The 25,238-nt window shown below is 40.8% G+C and overlaps 1 long non-coding RNA gene across 3 annotated transcripts in view; it reads right to left on the bottom strand.

The window, feature by feature from the left end:
- The window catches only part of LOC126504122 (uncharacterized), a 74,889-nt gene that overhangs the window by 6,157 nt on the left and 43,494 nt on the right, over positions 1–25,238 (bottom strand). The window contains exons 3-5 of one of the 3 annotated variants that reach the window (XR_007592508.1): positions 14,723–14,857; positions 4,321–4,456; positions 2,549–2,821 (exon numbers count right to left, since the gene is read on the bottom strand). This is a non-coding gene — a long non-coding RNA (uncharacterized lncRNA). Of the gene's footprint in view, positions 1–2,548; positions 2,822–3,187; positions 3,651–4,320; positions 4,457–14,722; positions 14,858–25,238 lie in introns of those variants that run through there. The other 2 variants (XR_007592507.1, XR_007592509.1) reach the window with 2 other exon arrangements.

Raw genomic sequence — 25,238 nt, 5'->3', positions numbered from 1 at the left:
TCTCTCTCTCTCTCTCTCTCTCTCTCTCTCTCTCTCTCTCTCTCTCTCTCTGTTTCTTTCTGACTTTCCCTGGCTCTCTGGGTGTGTCAATGTGTGCCTCTCATTTTCTCTCTGTCTCTCTCTGTCTCTCTTTATCTCTGTGTCTCTCTCCCACTCTCTGTCTCTCTCACTCTCTGTCTTTCTTTCAATATCTCTGTCTCTCCCTCACTCTCTGTCTCTCTCTCTCTCACACTTTCTGTCTCTCTCTGTGTGTCTGTGTATGTCTCTCTCCCACTCTCTCTGTCTCTCTCTCACTCTGTTGCTCTCTCTCTCATTCTCTCTTTGTCTCTCTCTTTCTCTCCTGGGTGTGTCTGTGCATGTGTGTCTCTATCTCTCAAATTCATATCTTCCCTGAGGACTAACTACCATGGTACCAGTAAGCTACATACAAGCATCCAAGGGAGGGAATCAAACAGATTTCCCACCCAGTTATGATGACTATAAACCATATCAATGACCAGCATGGCAAGATAGCCCTGTGAATGCAGTACTGGCATATATGACGTGGCAGTAACCATTAGTTGGCCCTTAGACCCACTCATCAAGAGGGAAATCATGTCTGGTACTGGAGATCTAACCAATTACCCAGGGTTAGGGAAGTCATGGGACTTGGTGGTGAACCTACAACTTCCACTTAACTAAACCAGCATAATTCCTAACTACATTCTAAATATTTATCCTTATACCCACAGTCATTCTCACCGCTCAGCAAAGAAGCTTCTCTTTGCTACAGATGGAGAATATTACAGAAAGCCGAAACTGATAAAAATGCAGAGAACAGAAATCATGTGGTTTCCAGTCACAAGTGATGCATTTACAACACAATTAAATTTGTTTTTCTTTGATATGTAAAAATTAAACCTATTGATAGGTCACATGTCTGCATTGTGTTAGGCTTGGATAAGCACATCTAGTTCCCCCAAATATTTATCACTTCTTTATGGTAAAACATTCAAAATTCTTCCTTTTGGCTTTGAGAGAAGTACAGTGCACAGTAATTCCCTACAGCCATACGACTGTGGATAGCCCAAAACAGCTCACTCCGTCCAACTTACTGAAACAAGGGTTCATAATGTATTTACTTTTCTCAAGTAAATAAAGGTGTTAGGTGGTGAGATTGCGAGTTGTTGGGGTTATTTTCCTAGAGTGTCTTATAAACTGACACTAATTCTGTAATTAAATTTCCAGGTAATTTGAGACAGGAACATAACAACAAAACCAGATCCTTTGCTGCTCGCCCCTACAGGCAGCCCTTCCTCCATAACCACTTTGCTCTGTTGTGTTTCTTGTGGGAAATTACTTTTTCTTCATAGCTTATTATTCATTCTCCTCTGACATCTCTAAAGAAATTTTCTGGAAATATTTCTATCTTGGAGTTGTATAAGATAATTTTTAAGATCTGCTTCAAAACAGGGTTGAGCACTATTTAATAAAGTTAAATGTTTTGAGGGAGAACTCGAGCAGGATTGCTTGAACTTTATTTGCTTTGGGCAGGTTTTCTTGATCTCATAAAACATGAAAATTTTTTTAAAATTTTTAGCCTTTTATTAAGTTCCTCTGAGGCTTATGTGTATATCAAAAGTTGCACAAAAATTTCAAAGTTATTCCTCCAAAGAACACTGAACATGCTTGTTAAGTTCTCCCATTTAAAATATAAAAGTCTATGTAAGTACTTTTACCAAATTTTATATTTTTCGTATTTGGAGGACCACATCTACTTTACTCACTTTTGGTAAACTATAACGGACAAAAATAATGCATGTTCAAGCTTCACAATGTGATGTGTATATATACATTTTATATGTGTGTATACATGTATGTTACATATGTGTATTTACATATATATACATATATAATGATATTTTAAACAAGTTCATTAACATGTATGTCCTCACAGTTACTTGGGATAAAATACTCCAAACCCACCATAACTCAAGAATGCATTTGCTGCTATTATGGCTCCCCTGCTGTACTTTAAGTCTTCTAAGCTTCTTTATCTTTGTATCCCTTGACCATGCAAATATTTGTATAATGCACCCTTTGCTTGAGCCGAGAGGTGGAGGGAAGTAGCACAAAGAGTGGTTGATGCCTGGAGCTAAGGGGTATCCACACTAGCTGCCCACGGTGTATGGTAACCTTTCACGATTATGAGAAATAAGTGGAGTGACTTTTATACCCTGTGGAAGTGGGCTGTCACCAGAGGCACACCCCTAGATCTCTGAAAGAAGAAATCTAAAAATACCATGTCCAACTAATATTTATAGTCTAACTCTTTTTTAGGCTGTGACCCATTCTCTGTACTCTAAACCATTTTGGAAACTGTTGGAACAGTGCATGAATAGGAGACCTGATGAAGCACTCCTCTCAAATGGTCAGAGCCAGCACCATGAAAACATGAAAGGTTTCTGAAATCGTGAAAATAATGAATGATCACAGCACCCTTTGCCTCTGTAAGATCCAGCTGCTAACTGCAGACACATTCTACATTGTCGCATAAAGCTTAACTTACCTCACTTTTTAATCAGGAAATCCAGGCATACATGTCTACATGGTGGGGCAGTCTGTGGGGTAGGCTCTTTTCATCCCTCCTGCTTATCGGTATTTTCTAATTATTCTAAGGTGAATACACGGAAGCATTGTGCTTGTTTTAGCATGGTGCTGCTGTGACAAGTCCCTGAGAGAGAGACAAGTTCAGGGAGGGAAGATTGAAAGGCCTCCTTTGACTCACACTTTCAGAGGTTTCCGTCATTAGCTGTCCTGGGACCCTGTGCTGAGACAGGGCCTGATGGTGGAAACAAAAGGGCAGAAGGAACTTATTCACATTGCAACCAGGAAGCAGGGTCCTGATAGCCCATTCAAGAACATGTCCATTGTGACCTGACTCCCTCCACTAGGCCCTGACCTTCTGATGGTTCCACTATCTCCTGATAGCAACACAGTTGGTGACCCAGACGTCAGCACATGGGCCTTTGGGTATCATTAAGATCAAACCATAACAGCATGATACTTTTGACTCTGAAGAAAATAGAACACTATGAGATCCACATGCAATATCAGAACACTGGTCTCTTCTACTGAGCAATTGTTCTTTGCTGGATGAAACAAAACTGACATCCAGGGTTCTACACAACAGTAAAAAAAATTCAGATCAGTCAGCTATTCATGTAAACCCTGATTAAGAGACTCATCCATTATGCTGAATTTAAGGACATTTTAATCTGTGAAGCTAGAAAAACAATGCGAATAAAAATACCCGATCTGCATTGCTTTCATCATTCATGTCTGTTTGGACTCATTAAAAATAGATTTTTTTTCCTGTTGTTTTGTGCTCAGGAAAATTAAGAGTCTTATTCTCTTCGTACTGTCAAGAAGTAACGTGGACATGAAGTCTGCCAATCTTGAAAAATGGTGCAATAAGTCCCAGAAACAGTAGACGAGAATTTATTTTCTCATTTTCCCAACCTTATTGTCATTGTTCACGTTACAATGTTCTTTGGAGAGTACACAGAATAAAAGCCCACACTCATTCCCAGTAACTTACAGGAGAGTGGGGAATCTCAATAAGCTTTTGCAAAGGGCACAGTGGAAGAGAAGTACATTTGAGTGAATTTCTGTGGGAAAAAAATTGCAGTCTGTGAGAACTTCTGTTTGACAGTTTATGACTTGAAAATTATAAGGTATCTATGTTATTTCTTAAGGCATTCATTTTCTTCAAATTAGACACTGGTTCGAAAACTCCTTTTAAATGTCATTGCTTGGAGGTATGCATTTTCTAGGTGGGAAAAAGGCACACTAAAGCTCAGCCTAGCATTGTCCCTGAGCCTGATGCTGTCCATTAGCCTTGTGCTCCAGAGTTTAATGAAAAGGACTTTAGAAACTTCTCAGAGCACCATGGTGAGAGAGGAGGTGGAAGGGTAGGTGGAGGCTAAGGAAGAATAAATAGGACATGCTGTTTCTGGATATTATTTTTGCAGCTTTACCAAAAGAAATTATTTTAGTTTATTTTTAGCTTTCAAATCACCATTTGGAAAATGCACTGTTGTTGAATGAAGCACGAAAGTTCAGACCAATATATTATCATTCCTTATATTATAGTGAAATAAAATTGTTTTAGATTCAGTAAATATCAAGTATCTCTAAAACCAGTTGTTTTCAGGCCACTAAGTCCAAGGACATTAGGATAATCAGAATTTGAACTCCCATGACCTTTGCCCCCCATGTTACTCCTGTGTTGGTGTTACAGAAGTATGTGGTAGAAGTTGAACTTACTCCTTTACTGACCTTAAAATAGTGAGATTGTCCTCTGTTATCTATTGAGAAGAACGTGGCTTTTAGAAGCAAAGATCTTCCTCCCGTTTATTACAGAACAGCATGTTCGAAAGACTGAGTACTTCATAACACCATCTTCAGTTTGAAGCTGAGCACAGAAAGGAACCAAATTCAGCCACAATTTAACAAATGGGCTTGGAACGAATTTTTCCAAGAGCCTCCAGACAAAATGTCCCTCCCAGCCAACACCTTGACTTCAGGCTTGAGAGAAGAGTAGAAGATGCTGTTGTTAAGCCACACTTCATCTGAATGTCTGACCCACAGAACCATGAGACAATGACTGAATATAAATCTCTTTCATCTGCTATAGTCAGTAGACACCACAGGATAAAATGAAGCATCCAGCCAGCCTATCCAGACAATCCTAGACTGTGTGAATTTCAAGTTCATACTCTTGAAGACAATGTCTGACATTATTAACAACCTCCCCACCAAGCAGATGGGCACACAGCACCATTTTACATCACTACCCATGGGTCTTCCTCTCTACCAATGCCACTGTTCCTTGTTATGTGATCAAGTGCATAGATGAAACTAAGTCTTTTGAGAGTCCCACAGTGTGGCACATTAGAGTCATAGGCTTCAAGTGTCTGGCTATTATAGGAACCCATAACACATTCTTCATGATAATGTGTTGCACAGAAGCCATTGTAGGTAGAAAATCATTCTAAGATTTCTTTTTTTATTAAAAATAGATTTTTAATGCAAGATATTCTGATTACACTTTCCCCTCCTCCAACTCTTCCTAGATCCTCCCCCACTTACCTACCCACCCAAATCCACATATTCTCTCTCTCTCTCTCTCTCTCTCTCTCTCTCTCTCTCTCTCTCTCTCATTGTAACACATACAGACATCTAAAATAATCATAATAATGAATATAATAATAATAAAGTTAGGCAAAATAAAAACAAACCAGAATGTGACAAAACTAGCAAAAAAAAGCAGAAGAAAAAGAGCCAAAGAGAAAGCTCAAGACATATATAAACACACCCATTTGCATACACAGAGATTCCATAAAAACACAAAACCAGAAACCATAATATATAGTCAAAGCAAACAACTGTAAGAAAGCAAAATAAACAAACAAACAAAAAAGTTCTGACAAAGCATTATGAGACAAAGTATCTCCAAAAATGCCAGAATTCATTTGGTCTTGGCCATCTACTGTTGAGCATGGTGCCTGGTCTTGAGGGCATTGTATGCACCCAGTGAGACTCCCTAGAAGAAAAACAAGTTTTTATTTGAGAGAAACTATCAATTGAAAATAGCTTCTGTACCAGCTTGTACTCCCACCAGCAATGGAGGAGTGTTCCCTTTACCCCACATCCTCTCCAACATAAGCTGTCATCACTTGTTTTGATCCCGGCCATTCTTACAGGTGTAAGTTAGAATCTCAGAGTTGTTTTGATTTGCATTTCTCTGATGGCTAACGATGTTGAGCTTTTCTTTAAGTGTCTTTCAGCCACTTTAGATTCATCTGTTGAGAGTTCTTTGCTTAGGTCTGTACCACATTTTTTATTGGATTATTTGTTCTTTTGATGATTAGTTTCTTGAATTCTTTGTATATTTTGGATATCAATCCTCTGTCCAATGTAAAGTTGGTGAAGATCTTTTCCCATTCTGTAGGCTGCCATTCAATATGGCGATTACTCAGAAAATTAGGAAAAAAATCTACCTCAAGATCCAGCAATACCACTTTTGGGTATATACCCAAAGGATGCTCAATCATACCACAAGGACACATGCTTAACTATGTTCATAGCAGCATTATTTGTAATAGTCAGAACCTGAAAACAACCTAACTGCCCCTCAACCGAAAAACTGATCAAGAAAATGTAGAACATTTACACAATGGAATACTACACAGCAGAAAAAAATGACATCTTGAAATTTGTAGGCAAATGAATGGATCTAGAATACATCATATTGAGTGAGGTAACCCAGACCCAGAAAGATAAATATAATATGTACTCACTCATAAGCGGCTTTTAGACATAAAGCAAAGAAAAAACAGCCTACTTCGCAGTCCTAGAGAACATGGATAACAAAAAGGACCCTAAGAGTGGCATACATTGATCTCATCTACATGGGAAGTATGAAAGGCAAGATCTCCTGAGTAAATTGAGAGCATGGGGATCATGGGAGAGGGTAGAAGGGGACAGAGAGGAATGGGGGAGCAGAGAAAAATACGTAGAGCAATAAAAACAATTTAAAAAAAAAGAAAATAGCTTCTCAGTTAAGGGTGTGGGCTTGTGTCCACTTCCACTCTCAATGCTGGAACCCCCTCCGGCTGCACTGGCAGGCCCTGTGCATGCTGCCTCAGTCTCTGTGAGTTCATGTGTACATAAGTTCTGCTGAGCTTAGAGGGATATATTTCCTTGGCATCCTCCAACCTCTCTGGCTCTTATAATCGTTCCACCTCCTTTTCTCCATGGTTTCCTGAGACCTGCGGGGTGGGGTTTTACAGCAACATCCCACTTAGAATGAAATGTTCCAAGGTCTTTCACTCTCTGCCCATTGTACAGCTATGGGTCTCTGTATCTGTTCTCATTCATACAGAAGGAAGCATCTCTGATGATGATCAAGCAAGTCACTGATCAATGAGTATAGCAGAATGCCGTGAGGAGTCATTTTATGGTGACGTTTCTTTATCATATTTGGTTTTTCCATAGGTTCGTGAACTATCTTATCTCAGATTCTTGTCTATCTGAGCAGTGTTGAAGACGTCAACCCAGTCTCAGTATTAAACACTATTGATTCACCCAAGTTGAATAAAACTTTAGCCACAAAGGGAAAAGTGTGGCTTTTCACATGCTGCTGTCCAGGTTCAAATCCCAACTCCATCCTTTACTGGCTGTGCAAATTGAGGTTAGCTATCATACTTGACTCTGTGCTTTTATTTACAAAAGCAAAGGAAGGGTGGTTCTACATCAAAGATAAAATACAAAGAAGGCACTTAGTGTAATTGTGAGCATATAATAAATGCATAGCCATACTGCTTTTTGTTACTTTCTTCTATTGCTCTTTCATCTTCTTTTTATCATTCATATTTAGGAATATTGTGACTTTTGTTCTGTCCTTATCATTTGGCAGGATTACAAACTTGTACAACCAATATAGAAATCAGTATGACAGTTCCCTAGAGATCTGGAAACATCTCTGCCTTAAGATCAAGTTGTATCACTAGGGCATATGCCCAAAGTATGCTTCAACCTACTATAGAGACACCTGTTCAGTCATATTCATTGCTGCTCTATTCATAGTAGCCAAAAATTGGAACCAGCTTAGATGTTCATCAATGAAAGAATGGATAAAGAAGATTTGCACCATGGAATATTACTCAGCCATTTAAAAATAAATAATGAATTGTGAATTAAATGGAGGGAGCTAGAAAAAAAACATACTGAATGACGTAACCCAGATCCAGAAAGACAAAATATATAGTATATATTCACTTCTTTGTGAATGTAAGCAGTTAAGTCTTTGATAAGCAAGTTAAAATCTATATAACCACAGAAGTCATGTATAGAGGTAAGGAAATAGAGGTGAAGGATGGATATTCTTAGGATGAAGAAATAGATAGTAACGGATGGACAAGGGTAGAGGAAAGGAACAGAAAGATCAAACGGGGAGGAGGATAAAGAGGGAGTGAGAGAACGAATGTAGGGAGGGACAGCTAAAGCAAAGGACCATTTGAGGAGTTGGATGGAAAACTAATAGAGTAGAAGCTTCTGAAAATATATACATGTATGAAGGTGATCTGAATGAAGTGGCTAAATAATGTGGAGATGGAGCCCCAACTGGTTCCTTCTTCTCACTAAATGAAGCTTCCAGTGCCAGGAATTTGTTACAGATAACGGAGTTGTTGTATAAGAAGCCCCACAAGAATCCCCAAACAACGCAGGCTATTGTTTTTGTTCTCCACAATCTGATAATAAGGCTCTTGCTGAAGACAACACCTACAATTCAATTCACAATACAATTCACTGAACACAGAGATGCCAAGCTGGCGTCCACCTAAAGCCTTAACCCTTATAGGACTTGAAAGTACTCTGGGTGCTACTTAAAGAAAAAGGTAAGCACCAATCCAGCTATGCAGTCTTTCTCTACAACGATGGCCTATGTGTAAAATGTGGCACTGCAATGGTGGCACAATGCTCGCAGGAGTTGTCAACTGATGTCTGATTAGATTTCAGACATGCTCCAAAAGATGGAAACAATCTCCAACATTTCTATGATAGCCAAGAATCAGACAAGATAGGCCAGGGACTTAGGGAAAAGCCAAATACTGCAGTTCTGCTAAAGGAACATAGCCATAAAATGACTCCTAATGACTTTCTGCTATCGTCATAGATCAATGACTTGCTAAACCATCATCAGAGAAGCTTCCTCCTGCATGGATGAGAACATTCTGTCCCAAGTGGGCTATCTCTATAATCTCTCCCCTCAGATCTCAGGGAACCCTGCAGAACAAGAGGAGGAAAGATTATACGAGCCAGAGGGGATGGAGAACACCAAGCGAACATGGCACTCTGAGCACAGCAGGGCTGCTGCATGTAGGCACTCACAGAGACTGTGGCAGCATGCAGAGGGCCTGCCAAGTCTGGGCCTGAGGGTGTCCCAGCACTGGCAGGGGAAGTAAACCCAAGCCCACATACCTAACCCAGAAGCTATCTCCAACTGATAATCACTTATTGGTTTTTTCCTGTACCCATGAAGATTCTTTTTCATCCCCGTCCCTCAGGCCTAGTAATTTCTCACAAACAGTATCTCTGCGGTGTGTTGAATTTGCTCCTTCCCCATTAAAGATCTCAGTCCATCCCAAACACAGTTGCCATACTACTCAACCAGAAACAGCAAGGTGTTGATTAGAAAAGAATGGTGCTAGCCTTTGCCCAATGCCCTCTCTACAAATTGTGGTTAATTTGAAATATTTGTTTTATATAATTTGCAATTTTCACTATTGAACTAAGATAAATCATAGAAACTGACTATAATTTACTGCTGTTTCTCCATTTTTATTGCTGCATAATTAAAACCTACTGTTGACTAGCACTGTGAAGAAGCATTGGTGTTACTCAGTGTGCATCTTAATTGGCAACATAAGAGCATCCCTTCTCTCAAGATCCCTGCTCGTCTGTAGTGATTTGTGTACACAATTCTTAAAATTCCATTAAGTAGATGTCAGCCATAGTTTTTCAAAGGACTACACTCTGATTCTCCAGTTAAAATGAGACTTGCAGATACTTCCTGGTGGAGGACCATGATCTATGGGGATGAGGGCTTAGGGAAGTTACATGTGAGTAAAACATATAAAGAAAGCTTAGATGGTATCGGTGATCTTTCTTCTCTGACTGTACTCTCTACAGCCACAGTAGATAAGGACTCTATTGCAAAGCTGGAGGCACAAGCTCTTCCCTTTCTTACAGGAAAAGATATAGCACTCCAGTGGACAGAGAAATGAGAGTAGACTTTAGATCCCTAATAGAAGAACTACCAGCCCTTTTGATGGAGGAAGGTCATTGGTTAAAAAATAAAGAAACTGCCTTGGCCCATTTTATTGGTTAGAACATAGGTGGGTGGAATAAACAGAACAGAATGCTGGGAGGAAGAGGAAGTGAGCTCAGAGAGGCCATGCTTCCCTCTCCCGGGTAGACGCGCGATGAAGCTCCGACCCAGGATGGATGTAGGCTAGACTATTCCCGGTAAGCGCACCTTGGGGTGCTACACACATTATTAGAAATGGGCTAGTCCAGGTGCGAGAGTTAGCCAAGAAGAGGCTAGATATAGTGGGCCAAGCAGTGTTTAAAAGAATACAGTTTGTGTGTTGTTATTTCTGGTAAAGCTAGCCGGTGGCAGGAGCTGGGTGAGGGAACACAGCCCGCAGCTGGCACAACACCCTTTCTATAGCAAAAGTATTTAATTAACATCTTTACACAAAAGAAAGCATAAACAAACAATACATAGTCACTGCCCTCAATAAGTTCACATTCTAGTAGGGAAAAAAAAAGTTCATATAAATAAATGCATTGCTCCTAATAGGCCTTACTGACAACAAGTGGTTCTTTAATAGGACAATGTGGGAGCTTGAATGAGAATGTCTCCCAGACTCGAATATTTGAACACTTGGTCCATGGTTGATTGGCACTGCTTGGAGAGGTTGTAGAACCTTTGGTAGAAGGGAAGAACATCACTGGGGGTAGGTGTTTATAGTCTGGCCCCATTCTCTGTTCACTCTTTGTTTCTTGCTTGGATTTGAAAATATGTGCTCTCAGCTTCCTGTTTCTGCTACCATGTTTGCTACTCAGGGCCATGCCTCCCTGCCATTATGTACCCCTATCCTTCTGGAACCACAAGCCCATATAAATTTGTGCTTCCATAAGATGCTTTTAGTCATGATGTTTTATCGCATCAACAGATAATTAACTAATACAGATGGAATGGACATGAATTTTAGATCCAGAGAGATGATCATTCAAATCTCACTTTTGCAATGTGCTCCGCTTCGTCTCCTTTAGAATGCCAATCTCACTGAAGAACTCCAGTTTCTTTCTCTAAAAACAGCAACAAAATACTTCCTTACAAAAAAGTAAGAGGATCAGTGGCTGCAAATAGAGGTGGCTACTGAAAGGACTCAGATCCTTCTCCGGTCCTGCCAGTTTAAAATACTTTCTTTGGGAAGGAACAGTGGAGAATCATTGAGTAGATTATAAATGATATGTCAAATGTCAGAAGAGTACAGTAATTACCATTGTTGACAGTAGTAAGGACACAGCATCTTTTCATGTCCCTACTACTTAAATAACTCCAGGCTTTACTCTTCTTTGAGTATCATCAGTTTCCCAAAGAAATTATTCCTTACAATATGGAGCTGTTCTGTTTCAGCTCCTCCTTGCACACATACAGCTCTGAGCTCTTGTGTACTGACAATGGGCAACATCTGTGCCTGCAGCTCCACTGCCCCTCACCAGTCTGTTCAACAGCACTTGCCCATATTTCTTTGTTCTCTTCCTAGAGCCAGTCCCTGCCACTTGTCATTTCTCCTGTCTCCTGATTGCAGACATTCTATCCCTGCTGTAGTCCTTCCATGCCAACAGGGCTATTTTCTCCAGTCCATCTAAGGAGCCATGCACCACCCACTCCATACAGTATGTCTCTCTCTGCTTTCCTATTTGCCCTTCTCCGAAGCACTCTCCAAACTGTGATCAGGCTGAGTTTTCCACATGAGTTCATGACAACACTCTCAAAATCTTCAGTGACTCTTTTTCTGTCACCTTTTAGAAAAGTCCAATCCTGAGCTTGACCTTGGAGATTTTTCACCATTCCACTGTTTGCTCTGTTCACCAGGCTTACTTTGCACCAACCACATTTATCAGTCCAGGGCTCCATGATCCCATCACTGGCTGTGCAGAATGTTGCCCACAAGTCCTCTACAGACTTCACACACCTCTTTATCCCCTGTCTTAGCTCTTGCTGGTAGCCTTTTCCTAGCCCTCAAACAAAATTATAACCCTGTTATTCTCACTCACAATAACCTTACCTTTTCATTCATAAGATTAATTACAATTATAATCTTGTTTCTTTATGCATTTGCATATTTTACTTAATGTCTTTCCTTCTCTTTCAGGGACAACCTTAAAGGTGTGACCCTTTTCCTCCATATCATAAGTGTCAGAAACATATTTCTATAGTAAAGTAGACAAGAGAAAACCATGACAACTTTATTCAACCAAAGTTTGACGTTATGTGTCATCTTCAAAAATGAAGATACAAAAGATCCAGAGGAGAATATTTCTGAGTTTACATTTAGTGTAGCATGAACAATCGCATAAAAATGCAACTGGTTAAAAAAAGATGGGCTGCAGCTATGATGAGCACATTCTGCGAAGTCATGAGAACTGGGGCTCAAATCAAAGCATCCATGTAGTAAGCCCTGTGCATACTTATAATCCCCACCCCAAAAGTGGTAGAGAAGGGAGGATCCCAGGGATTGCCAACTTTCAAGGCTAGTTGAGGAAACAACAAGGAGAAATCCTACCTCAATGGAATAGGTGGAGAGAGAGGAAGATGTGCAGTCCCCTCTTCTGGCCTTTTTGCACATGCACATACACACAGGACGAGGGGTCAGGATAAGCAACTCGGGGGAAAGAATATATATACTTTAAGAAGAAAATATATTTTTCTTGGTTCTGCCAAACACCTCTTCTTCCTCCCTGAGTATGGGACAGGACCCATTCTAAAATGAGTCTTATGATCCATAATCAGGCAAGACAGATCAAAGAATTTCCTTGTGATGAACTCTTATACAGAGAAAAAGCATAAAGAGGGTTAGAGTAATATTTCTAGACTAACTTGGTTTGATGAGATCCTGGTTACTCTAAAACTCATCTTGTAGAGAAGAAATCCTCATTTCCGTGGCCCACCAGGATATATAGAAGGTATCAGGAGTAGGAGGTTGGGAAAGTCATAAGGAGATCTTGTTTCTGAGGCCATTCCAACATCTTTCAACTGAAAGAATTCACCCAGTAATAATGTGGAGTCTTTTTTCTGGGTCCCAACACTCTAGAGTCTGTGTTCCAAGAAGATGAGATTTGTGTCCCTAGCGGAGCCTTAAGCTCTGCAAAATGTCTCTCCAGTATAGTCCTCCATGAAGGCCTCCTGACACCTCCCCTCCTCTCCCTGGAGTGCCCCTCCTGCTCTGAGCAGTATGAGACACTGCTCCACAGTATTTGTGAAATACTTAATGCCCAAGGTGTATCAAAAAGCATGTTCCCTATGCTTCCATTTCCAGTTCAGAGAAGAGTCCTTAAAGGTAAAGTAGACCTAACCCGATATATATACCATATTGATAGTTGGCCTGAGCTAATGGGAGCTCACAGACTCTGGACCAACAGTTCGGGAGCCTCCATGAGACCAACCTAGGCCCTCTGAATGTGTGTGATAATTGTAAGTTTCCGACAGTGAGATCAGGACCTATACCTGGCACTTAGATGGCTTTTTGGAACCTGTTCACCTTGTCCTGTCTTAATGCAAAGGGAGGAACTCAGTCCCGCCTCAACTTGATGTTCCATCTTTGTTCAAGCCTGTGGGAAGCCTGTCCCTTTGTAAATGGAGACAGAGGAGGAGTGGAAGGGGAGGGGAATAGATGAAAAGTGAGGGGGTCATGACTGGGAAAAGAGGAGGGAGGGAAAACTGCAGTCAGTATATAAAACAAATAAAAAATGTTCTTTAAATAAGACAAAATGATCAAAAATATTAACACTTGGCCTACTTTGAGGCAACCTTGTGGCTAAACCAACAGAAGCTTCATTCTGCACAGTGTAAGAGTGAAGGCAGAATGGATGTAACCAAGGGAGGTTACTAAGACATTCAGAAGAAGTGGCTAGACCACAATAAAGAGAGGCAATGGTGCAGATGAGGGAATGTTGCCAAGATTTGACAGTGAGAGAAGAAGTCAAGAGAAGTAAGCTGTCAAGCATAGATCTTAGGGACCTGACTTGCCAAACTGAGGTGCAGTACCATGAGACAGGGCTCTCTGGGGCAGTACAAAATGAAATAACAAAGAAAGGTGGGCTCTTGTGTATGCGCGATACAAGGTCCCAGGGTGTTCCTGTTCTCTTTAAGAAGTCATTTGACCCGCATACCTATGATAAGGACAAGGGTACCTCATCCAAAACCATGCGTGGGTCTAAAAGCCAATGATGAGGTAAGTGTAGGCTCAAACCGCTCTTTCTTCCCAGATTTTTCTCTGCCTTTGACCTTCTCTGAGACCAGGAAGGGGAGAAGAGAAGATAAGGACTTACAGAGCCGGTCCACTGAAGCAGATAATCGACTGTGTTTTCAAATGGCAAAGCCTATTCTCCCTAGGTAGAAGCGAATTATCACAGGAACAGTCAATGGGTATGAACATCACATCCGGCTACTTTCATGGACGTTGTCCATTGCCTTCAAGGATAGGGATTTTAACCCAACAGCATAAAGACACTAAGGCCAAACTTGTGCCTTATCCCTAGTGAATTTCTTTGACCATGTAACACGGTTGACCTCCTACACGCAAGCATGCATTTCCAGGGGGTTAAACAGATTGGCAGCGAGGTTTTTGACCAAACAATAGAACGAAGTAATTGACCTCCACAGAGATCAAAACCACAACCTTGTCCTTATTTGATCATCCTTGTCGCTGTAGTGCTTAACGCAAACACTCGCCATCACCAAGCTGAAAAATATTTTATTTCCCTTCTTACTTGTAGGGTTGCTGATTTATTAAAACATGCTCAGCCTTTGCAAATAAGCCGCTGGATAGAATGGAAGCAAGTGATGTTTCTATAGATTATCAAATGAAAAAGCTCTTACAAGATCTGCCGAGGGCTTGAGCGATGGCAGGTACCAGGTCCTGGAATCCGCCTTGGAGATGAGCAGGCTCCCAGCGCTGATCTTCGGGTTTGGGGCGCCTCTCTTAGCCTAGCTACGTGCTCTCACTGCCACCTGCTGGACGAGATGAGCATAGGTTTGTGCTTTCCTTACTCGGAGCTCCTCCCTCAGCTTGCTTTTCTTGTCTACTCGGCATTGAATTGTGGTTACCGACCACAAGGTCTTCAGGGTCACTGTGTGAGGAACAGAGCTCATTGGGGGAGAGGGAAGAAATACAGTGAGCTGTCCCTGAAAGTACTCCCACACCCCAGATTCCAGCTGTCTACATTTCTGACCCTCAAGGTTTTGGGACCACCATCTGAGAAATGGAAACCTCCCGAAATCCCTCCCTTGGCGAGTCTTCCCTTCTAAGTACAGCTTGTGTCTCTCAGGGCAGGCAGGTTTTTCCGCTTGAGAACATAATGCCTTTTGTTTTGCACGACCACAAGCAGAAGGCTCTTCTTAAAAGAATGTCGTGGAAACAAGTCCCCTGAGCTAGAGCAATTTAGAAATTAAAGGCTTTACTGCACCTGCTGAGCAGAAACCCCATCCTCGGATGCCCATCAGCCAGCACACCTTCTAGATCACTTTCTCAGCCTGTGGGTCGCGACCCTTTCTTTCATTGGGGTCTTCTAAGACCATCGGAAAACTCAGATATTTACGTTAAGATTCGTAACAGTCGCAAAATTACAGTTATGAAGTAGCAACAAAAATTTTATGGTTGGGGGGGGGGCGGGCACCACAGCATGAGGAGCTGTCTTAAAGGTCGCGGTGTCAGGAAGGTTGAGAGTCACTGATCTGAACCTTTTCCATTTTATTTTATTCGCCTCCATGCCTCATTCTATAGATACAGCACATTGGACAAGGATTCTCAGTGCAAACTAGATGGAGACACTAGACCTGGTTTCAGTCTGAAATAGAAAGATGGGCTTCAGAGCCATGGTGGTGAACGCCTTTAACCTCAGACCTCGGGAGGCAGAGTCAGGCGGATCTTTGAGTTCCAGGCCAGCCTGGTCTACAGCATGAGTTCCAGGCCAGCCAGGAATACACGAAGAAAGAAAAAGAAAAAGCAAGAAAGATGGACTGGAGAGAAAGGTTGGTTAAAAGAAATCTTTGTACTTTTATGGAAGCCCATTTGTCAATGGTTGACCTTAACTCCTGAGCTAATGGAATCCTACCCGAACGCCTTTTCTCACACCTGCATCTTGTACTACTGCCTGTGGTTTCTCCTGGCAGTTCCGTGTTTTGGGTTTCACACTGAAGTCTTTGATTCTTTAAAGATGATTTTTGTCCAGCGTGATAGAAATGAGTCTAATTTTGCTCTTCTCTGTACAAACATCTAGTTGGGTTTTTTTTTTTTTTCAGTACTATTTGTTGAGGACGCTGTCTTTTCTCACTGCGTGATTTTGGTATCTTTGTGAGATATCAGTTGGCTGTAGCTACATGCAGTCATGTTTGGGTATTTTTGCCGTTGTTGTTGTTCTATTGGTCTATATGTGTTTTTGCAGCAGTCTCACACTGTTTTGACTAATGCAGCTCCATAAGATGTCTGCAATGGTAAATCTCTACATCATCCTTTTCTCCTTAGGATTGCTTCGCCTGCAACAGTCGTTTGTGGTTCCATAGGAACTTCAGCATGCTTTTTTTTTCTAGTTCTCTGTGGGGAATGTGGGGTTTGGGTTGGGACTACATTGAATCTGCTAATTACTTTCAGTAGAACTGTTGTTTTTTTTACAATGCTGACTCTACCAAGTCATAAGCATAGAATCTTCCTCAATCTCCTTTCTCCTGAATTTAATTGTTTTACATATAAAGGGATCACACTTTGAAGCTGACACAGCCCATAAAGGCCTATGTGCTACAGGCTTGGTCACTAGCCATAGGCACTGTGGGAAGATAATGGTATAATTAGGATGTAAGACCCAGGGGGAGGAAGTCAACTCTTTGGGAAAACATCCTAAAAGGGGAATTTTAGGGCTCTATGGATACTTTTTCCTCTCTCTGCTTTTTGCCTTAGAAAGATGAGTAAGTTCCTCCCCCAAAGCATCGGAGCCAACTAACCATGGACTAAAGCTTTGAAACCATGAACCAAAATAAGAATTTCCTCCTCTCTGATATTTTTCATAGCTACTAAAAACTAACTAATTCACAGAGTCTTAAGAAATGACCAGAGTTTATATAATCTGGCACCATGTGCAATGAATATATACAGTGAAAAATTAATATAAACAAATTAGTTCAGAATCTGAGCTTGCCAACCAGACTGACAAAGCTGAAAGTAGCCTTGCAATGAGCTCCTTCTACTGGAGGTCAGTCCAGCCCCTTGCTGCCATTCCCACTTCTCTCGGCAAAGTGAGCTTGAGTCAAGCATGCCCTTTGTTATAGCTACCTTTATAATCATTTTTAAAAAATTCTTTTTGACTTCACATTTTCTTCAGTGCTAAAAGCACATTCTATAAAATTGTTGGTTTCAATTACAGCAGTTTGAAACGTTCTGCATGCTTCTTATCACTACTTAAGTACTTCAGTGATCGTTGAGACAAACAACACTGAGTAAGACAGTTGAGGAACCTAAAGCAGAGCCCCTCTGAGGGAAGAAGAAGAATGTCACCGTCGCACTTTGCTATTTATGTTGCCTATATTTAAGACTAATTTTTAAGCCTACGTGAATAAATGAGATTTGGCATACTTTGTAAAATACTTGAAATGGAAAAAAGATGAAAAAGAGCCAGGAAGTATCTCTCGATGTCACACATACAAAAATATTGAAATTCAAATGTGTTTTGACATACCTCCAAAAAACAGTCACCCAGGTTACGACTATTCTTGTGATTGCATAGACTGTCAGAATGGTGAAGAGATTATAAAGCATTCTGAATAATCATTTTGGAGCCTACATTATATAAACAAAACAAGTATAAGATGGAGACTCTTCTGTACCCACATCTCCTTAATCTTTGCCAGTGACTAATGTGGCACTCTGCACTTGCCCTAAAAATAAATACCTGCAGCATTTATATCCCTCTCTTTCTGCCCCTGGTTGCCCTCTGAGAGTCAGGCAGTAAATCCTACAGTAACAGCTTGATGGGAAGATTTGTAAAACCAAACTAGTGTCATTCTTCCAGAATTTTCCCAGAACTGAAGCATGAAGGAAGGCAGGAACCTTTGAGAACATCTTTATTCGTCCAACCAACATTTGAGCTCCAACAGTGTGCCCCAGGTGCTTTTCTGGGTACAGAAATTAAAAAGATAAACATGGCATGGATCTCTTGTATGGATGGGTATCTTTACCAAGGTCATGGAATTCAGAAGGCTTCATTAAATATAGCTTTTATAAGCAATCAAGAGAATAGCTTTTTGTGAAAAGCTCTTTTAAACAGGTCTATTTTACTGGACTTTCCATGAAAATCTGTCTATAGTGATACAAGCTCCAGGCCAGCTCATCTATTTTCTACTACACTTGACACAGAATTATCTGTGCTTTCCAGAAATACCCTTCACCTACTCCAGGAATTTAAATTTATACAAAATGTTACATAAGCTGTTCATTGAGGGCAGAGTTTGAGTAAAACAGTAGAATATAGAGAGGTTTTGTAGCGAAGTATCATATGAGACAGAACTTGGCTGATATACAGGGAATACACTTGCAGATACGATGGGAAATGACATTCTAAAGGGAATGGAATCATTCAAGTAAAATTATCGAATCATAAACTTCGCAGTCCAGCCTTGGATGCCAGAGCATCCTAGGAATCCCTTGAGGAAGGAAGGAAGCAAACTGATACAAGTGGGAAAAGAAATGAAGCACCAATCCCAAGAGAAGGGACTACTGAGAAAGAGGTTCCATCTAATGCCTTAAGTCCACAAAGCAGCTAAAAACTAAGTTGCCATCAAGGTCCAAGATCAATGTGACATGCATTCCTGACTTCTTGTACATATCCAAGTCATGTAATGAGTTGTTCTCACTGAGGAGAATGGAGTCCTACACACAGTACAAGTTATGAATAAGGCTTCTGGGTGGGATTGGACAGCCAAAGTTAATCAAACTACCTGATATGGAACCAAAAAGAACCATGGGAAAGGGGAAAGACGTCAGTAGGGCCAAGTAATTTTGCCTCAAGTACATGTGAAAGATCAATAGTCATTGTCAGTATCAATAACATCACCATCATCATTACCATCAATACCATTTCTAATGGTCACAAGCTCCCATGGCATGCTCACCATTTGCCAGGTACTGATTCTGGCATTTTATGTAGTATGAACTCATTTAAGCCTCCATCATCTCTGTAACTATCATCCTCACAGATAAGGAGACTGAGACACTGCAGGATTTAGTCATTTCTCCAGGATCATCACTGAAAATGCGGTCAAGTCTCTACAATATTTGTGCTAAACCAGCAGCACCATGTCTCTTGGCTGCACTGTCACATTCTCCCTCTTATATTTCTGTTTGTATTCCATGACTTCCTGCCTCCTTCCCTGCCATTGAGATTAGCAGTCAACACATGTCTCTGGCAGCAAAATTCCACCACTTACATTCCAAAACAGAAAGAAGTACAAGCCAAGTCAAGGTTATGAATGTATTGTGAAATGGAGCAAGTTCACCATCAAATCCATTTCTCTCTTTTCTTGGCCAAAAATGTGGTAAGACCACAGCAAGAGAGGTAAAAGAGTGTGGAAGCTAAAGAAATAACCTTTGTCACTGAACATGGTATACCCCTCCAAGACTGCCAGCTAACTTCCTTCCTGCAAGTGGTATCCCATTGAAACTGTCATCATCCCAAAGTGCCACAGACTGAGTGACATAAACAAATAGAAAATATGTCATACTGTTCTGGAAGCTGTAAGTCCAAAATCAGGCTATCAGCAGGTTTGGATTATCCTGAGATCTCTCTCCATCCCTTGATATCACATGGTCTTTTCTTTTTGACCATAACTATTGACAGTAGTTTCTGTCCCACCAGGTCCTACAGCCATTCAGCTTCAAAGAAACACACAGAGGTCTACATAATCATAAACTGGTTGGCCTATTAGCTCAGATTTCTTATTAATTCTTAAAGCCTACATTAACCCATGATTCTTGTCTGTATTAGCCACATGTTTTGATACCCTTTATCAGTGAGGCATTCTCATCTTGCTTCCTCTGTGTCTGGGTTATGATTGAAGACTGAGCCTTTTCTTTTCCCAGAAATCTCCTATTCTGGTTGCCCTGCCTATACTTCCTGCCTGGCTCCTGGCAAATCAGCATCTCATTAAACAAGTAGAAGAGACAACTCTTTACAGGGTACAAGACCATTGTCCCACAGCATATAACCACTTTAAAATAACCCCTTCGTCTTCCTTGAACATCAGTTCTGCCAGATTAATGACTATCACACAGCATCATTTAACCTCAGCTTTTTTTTAAACACCTTATTTCCAAATCCAATTACAGTATAGGTTATGATCTCAACATATAAATTAGTAGGAACACAATTCAGAACAAGGCACTGTATTTAAGCCCTATAGCAACAAAGCATATAAACTCAACACTGACATCCAGGAATGACTTTTGGCTCCTCTACATGGAAACTCCAAAGTTCCCTTTAAGTTTTCAGCTATCCTCAAATCAATCACTGAGCCCATGAATATCTGTCCCTCTGTCTTTGGGGTCTGCTGTGTTCTGTGGATCTTAAGGAGTTAACAATTCTGTAGTCCCTTGCGAAAGATGATGATACAAAATGGAGTTACTTAAGTTCTACCCAGCTACGTCAGAGTCAAGAGGTGGTAAAGAAAAGCATGAAAGTCACACATAGCTCCATCAAAGTCATCTTACAATTCAGGCTGAGCTCTGCATGGACATAGCAGTAACTGTAGGATTACAACTCTTACCTAGTAACTTCTGACGCCCACCAATTCCAGTAAACTACTGCCGGTACCATGAAATCACCTTCAAATCATCCTGTATGATGTCACTCCTCTGTTACTTTGTTTTCTGGAGAGCATCATGGTCTATACATCCTGAATGGTAATTCTTCTGTTCTTCCCAAATCAATTCTTTGCTCAGAGATTCATTCTCTGGCACATTAATAGTTGGGGGCCACTGGAAAAGTCTGAGCTTTCCGTTATTCTCCTACATATTCTAGCATTAATCAAGCACATACATGCTCTTTGACACATGATATTAACAATTTGGGGGAAAGAAATGACTACTTTAATTCCTTTTCATTTAGTATACAGTGAGTGGTATGTTTCATAATATAGTTCATGGATGGAGAGCCAAAAGTATGGGGAACTGTGATCTCTAAGCTCGTAAAGTTTATAGTAGCTTGTTGGGAATACAGTCATTGTCATCTTCTCTAAAACATCTCCCTGACAACCAGCTAAAGGAAAAAAACTACAAATCCAGACCTCAGTACAAAACAATACAAAAAAAAATGTGCTGCTTGCAAATACCAAGTACATTTTTAATTTGTGCAATAAATGTCAACTTTTCCCTTAATAGGTTTTACTTTTACAAGCCTAGGAAGAGAACAGCAATTTGTTAATGCCATTTAATTGATTAAAATGGCACAGTCCCTGGATTTTTCAGCTTTCCCACATTTGTTTCTTCCCACGGGGTGCCCTGAAACCAAGCTGCAGCACACTATGGTTGAACACATTGAAGGATGCCGGAGAGTACACGTGAGGTACTCTGCACACCTCACTTGCAATGCAAACAGATCAGCAAGAAATATGCAACCCCCTCTCAATTTTCCTCTATCTTCAGATCTGCCTCTGAGTCTATGAAGGTCAAAAGAGACATATGGTGCCACCACTGTGGGGAAAAGTCTATATGATTTGAGTATGGGAGCTGGAGTACCGGTTCAACAGATAAGAGCACAGGTGCCTCTGCCAGAGGACCCAGGATTCAAGTCCAAAAATACACATGGTGACTCACAAACATCTACAACTCCAGTCCCAGGGGATCCAACATCTTTCCTGGCCTGTAGACACCAGGCATGCAACATGATGCATAAATAGGTAAAAATAAAGATATATATAATATAAATAATTTTATAAAGTATTTTAGAATATTGGAATGTAGGTCTAAAGCACACTGAAACAAGAGAGAACATAGAGATTAGTAAAAAGCACTACAGTCTTTTAGCTCTTTCCATTCAGGAAATTTGAGCCATAGAACACTGCACAATGAAGAGTGAGATAGGCTGTTTTCAACAGCTAATCTGCAAACTGACTCAAGTAAACAATTAAAGGCAGACATACCACAAAATTAATAGGAATATCTCCTATTCTTACTAAAAAGGTTCACACATGCTGTGACTAAGACATTTGGGCCACTCAAGTAATGATCACCATATATGTACAATAAATATATTCATGAAAAGAAAATTTAAATTTCTTTTGTTTTAAAAGAAAAAGAAGTGATCACACAAAGTCATATTTGCTGCAGTTAATGGAAAAGGAGTCTAAGAAATGAGTTCATACTTAGTTAAATCTGTGTAATTTGTATATGTGTATGGTGTGTATTTGTGTGAGTGTATATGTTTTGTGAGCGCAGGCATGCGCCTGGCACAGAATGCACATGGAGATGAGATAATACTCCCTTGTAGACAAGAGATGTCCTGTCTGCAGCAACATCTCTTGCTTACTCCACACTCCAGACTAGCTAACCTGTGCACTCCTGGGATTTCTCCTGTCTCTACTTTCCATCTAGTGACAGGCATGGTGGGATTATGAACAGGTGCTACTGTGACTGGATTGATGTGGCTTCCGGACACCCAAACACAGGTCCACACTTATGCTACACTCACATTTCCCACTGAACTGTCTATCTCTATGGCCCAAAGACCCGAAATTTTGATAACCTCTGCTTTTCACTCTTACTTATGGAGAGAAGGATTACTAGGAGCAGTGAAGTCTGTGCACCTGAAGTGGTGGGGTACTCAACATTCTCTAAGGATCCCATTTCAACTGAATGACAAATGGCAGCTCTTTTTTGTATGAAGTTTCCAGGGAAGAGCCCAACATAGTGGTCACTTTCATAATACCCAAAGAAAATAATGACTCTCAAATTATTGATTTCTAAAATACAGTTACTTTGATTATTATTATTCCATTCATATGTATATTTATGTATAGGTATGGATAAAGTGCTATAATTTTGCTTCAAGTAAAATCATATTTTTAAGGTGGTTACTATTTCCTGTTATTCATACAACTTTAAAGCTGTAGATGAACAGCCAGGAAAAACTATAAAGCATATAGAATCCACTGAAACATCTATGTGCTCCAGCTCTGCCATGTGAGGAAGATGAAGAAATGAGACTCGGGCTTTATATGAGTTGATTCTCACCTAGTAGTAAGTTTATTCTTTATTTATCCAGGTCAAGCAGTAAATTCTAGACATGATAATATAAGACAATCTTCATCTGAGAGCTGAAAACATGGCTCAGCAATAAAACAGCTTGCTGCTAAGGATGTCCTGAGGTGAATCCCAGGAACTACATACTTGACAGAACTGACTTCCTCACATTGACATCTGCGTTCCACATGCACCTTGTGCTCTCCTCTCTCCCATAAGTGTGCACACAAAATACACACATGCATACATACATACATACATACATACATCATGCAATCATTTATGCTCTAGCAATGCTTAAGCATGTGTGGGCAGCCTGTTTATGGCGGTTCTCCAGTTATTCCTTCTCTGGGCAGTCCCAGATGCTGGTGTTATTGTCATACCCAAGGTTCCACAGTCTTCCTCTATGCTGTCTATTCAGTGTTTTGGGGGGCCTTCCTCTTAGCCTTATCCCATGCACTCCTCCAAGCAGTGCTATATTTAGGTATCTGCCATCATTCATTCTAAGAACATGACTGAAGTATCTCAAGGTTTACTTCCTTCTATAGATGGAGATATTTCTTAATGTCATTGTTTCATAGCCTATCTCTTCACATGACACCTAGAATCCTCCTGAGACATGCCATCTCAAACACATTCAGCCACTCTTCCGAGGAGCGTTTCATTGTCCAGGTTTTAGAGTTATAAAAAAGGCAGCTCAAGACAAGTGTTTCATATACATGTAATCTTGTTGTCATCATGTCTCTTGCTGACCAAACCTGGGGTGCAGCCTTCGCTATCCCTATCCACCTCTTGACGGCTGAAAAAGTTCCCTCTTTGAACTGAGGTTTCCTCTCAGATAAACAACGTTGGCTGCTTGCTTGAGGTTCTGTTTCTTTATTACAGTGTTAAAAATCCTTGTGTGACCTTCCCACATCTCAGTCTCAGTCTTGCATCTCAGTCTTCTCGATGTTTGGTTTCATATCAAGGTTCTCACTGACTTCCACCACCCTATTTGCCATGGCCTGCAGCTCATTTGGACTTTCAGCAAGGAGTGCTATATTGTCAGCAAAATGCAAGTTATTGATTCGAACACCACCTGTCTGCATGCCTATCTCCTCATGCCCCAGGGCCGTTGCTATTAGTAATTCTAGGAACATATTAAAGAGTAGTGGTGAGAGGACATATCCCTGCAACACTCCTAAGAATTCTTAAACTGACCACTTAGTTCCCCCACAGACTTTGACTGAAGCAAAGGTATCTTTAGAGGCATTTTCTAGTATTCTTATGATTTTTGTCTGGGTACCTGTAGAACCTCATTGTTTCCTAAAGTCCTTTCCTCCAAATGTTAATGAATGCCTTCCGGAAGCCAATGTAAGAGACATATAAGTCTTTTCCAAATTCTTTGTATTTTTCTGCGAGTTGCCTCATAGTGAAGAGCTGATCAATTGTGCTCCTGTTAGCTCTGAATCCACACTGAGCCTCTGCTAGGATTTCCTGTGTTCTGCCCTTGATCCTTTGCAAGATGATGGAGGAGAAGATCTTGTTGCTATGGCACAGCAAAATTGTGCCCCTGCATTTTGAGCAGTCCAGCTTGTCCTTCTTCTTGTGTATGGGAATAGGGAATGACTTCATGTTCCCATATCTCTCTGAAGAGTCTGAGAGACACCTCAGCCCCTGAGCCTATTGTAGCCATCTCCAGCTCCTCCTGTGATGTCATCCACTCCTGAGGCCTTCCTGCATTTCACTCTCTTGATAGCTTCCTCTATCTCACTCCTGTCAATATTTAATATGTCCTCATAGTCTCTGGTGTTAGAGTGGCTGCTGAAGTGTTTCTCATATATATATATATATACATTTTTTTTTTCCAGATTAATTATTCAGGCCTTTTTATTCCTTCTGGAAAATACAAATATTCACAAGATCCTGTACAACCTTAGGGATGCCAGCCCTGGCCCTGACCTCAATGCATGCCACCCTCGACCCCCACCCTCAGCCCAGCCTCCTGCCCCAGAACCCCAGGCTCCCTGCTCTGCTCCGAGTCATTTCTCCAAAGCAGGAATGAGTCCTTGATAGTTGCAGCATCTTATAAGTGGATGTCAAACACTCCGTCCTCCACTGTCTGCACCTCCT

The sequence above is a fragment of the Alexandromys fortis genome, unplaced genomic scaffold (genome assembly GCF_014885135.2).
Source record: "Alexandromys fortis isolate MF-2015 unplaced genomic scaffold, M_Fortis_MF-2015_v1.1 scaffold_42, whole genome shotgun sequence".
NCBI classification, from domain to species: Eukaryota; Metazoa; Chordata; class Mammalia; order Rodentia; family Cricetidae; genus Alexandromys; species Alexandromys fortis.
The sequence above is the reverse complement of the archived record's forward strand: the minus strand, read 5'-3'. Positions and strand labels throughout refer to the sequence as shown.